Below are 1,014 nucleotides of genomic sequence, written 5' to 3'. Positions count from 1 at the left end.
TGAAGGACTTGTCCAGATGAGCTCTCTACTCCTAGTCTTTTCACAGGCATTTCATCCTCATGCTAGTTTCTGGGAACATTTCTAGAACACAGAATTCTTACCTCCCTCCCCCGAGGAGGAGGACAGCCTCCCGAGCAGAGCGCAAAGGCCCTTTACGTTCAGAACCTTTCTGACTTCAAAACCCACCACTCCATCCACTGACCACAAACTATTTCTAGTTTCCTGAATCTGAATCTGTCATGTTATTTCTCCCCTCTGGGCTGCAGACATGCTGTTCCCTCTGCCTGGAGTGTTATCCCGGTAAGCCAGCTCTGAAGCCACCTATGGCAGCGCACCCTGGACCACGGGGCTTGCTCCCTCCTCTGACTCCATCACTGGCTCCCCAAGAAGGGTTGGGTGCTGAGCTTACCACATGAAAATTACTTCTCATTAAAAAATATGCCTTCCAATGGGGCGCCTGGGTGGCTCAGTCAGTTGAGCATCTGACTTCAGCTCAGGTCACGATCTCGTGGTCCACGGGTTCGAGCCCCACGTCGGGCTCTGGGCTGACGGCTCAGAACCTGGAGCCTGCTTCTGATTCTGTGTCTCCCTCTCTCTCTGCCCCTCCCCCGTTCATGGGGTGTCTCTCCCTGCCCCCCCCCAAAAAAAAAAAAAAAAAATTAAAAAAAAAAAATGCCTTCCCAGCCATGGGTTAACGGGTTTTTTTTTTTTTTTTTTTAAGAAGCTCCCCAGACTATTCTGAAGTGAGGCAAATGTGGTTTACATGGTTTATATCACTTCTTGGGCAATTAATCATGCCCTGCCTGGACTCCTTGTGATGATCACCTTTATCATTATTTATTTATTTATTTATTTATTTATTTATTTATTAACTTTTTTATTTATTTTTGAGACAGAGAGAAACAGAGCATGAACGGGGGAGGGGCAGAGAGAGAGGGAGACACAGAATCGGAAGCAGGCTCCAGGCTCCGAGCCATCAGTCCAGAGCCCGACGCCCGACGCGGGGCTCGAACC

The sequence above is a fragment of the Herpailurus yagouaroundi genome, unplaced genomic scaffold, assembly GCF_014898765.1.
Source record: "Herpailurus yagouaroundi ecotype Mexico unplaced genomic scaffold, PumYag 166, whole genome shotgun sequence".
NCBI lineage: Eukaryota > Metazoa > Chordata > Mammalia > Carnivora > Felidae > Herpailurus > Herpailurus yagouaroundi.
The sequence above is the reverse complement of the archived record's forward strand: the minus strand, read 5'-3'. Positions refer to the sequence as shown.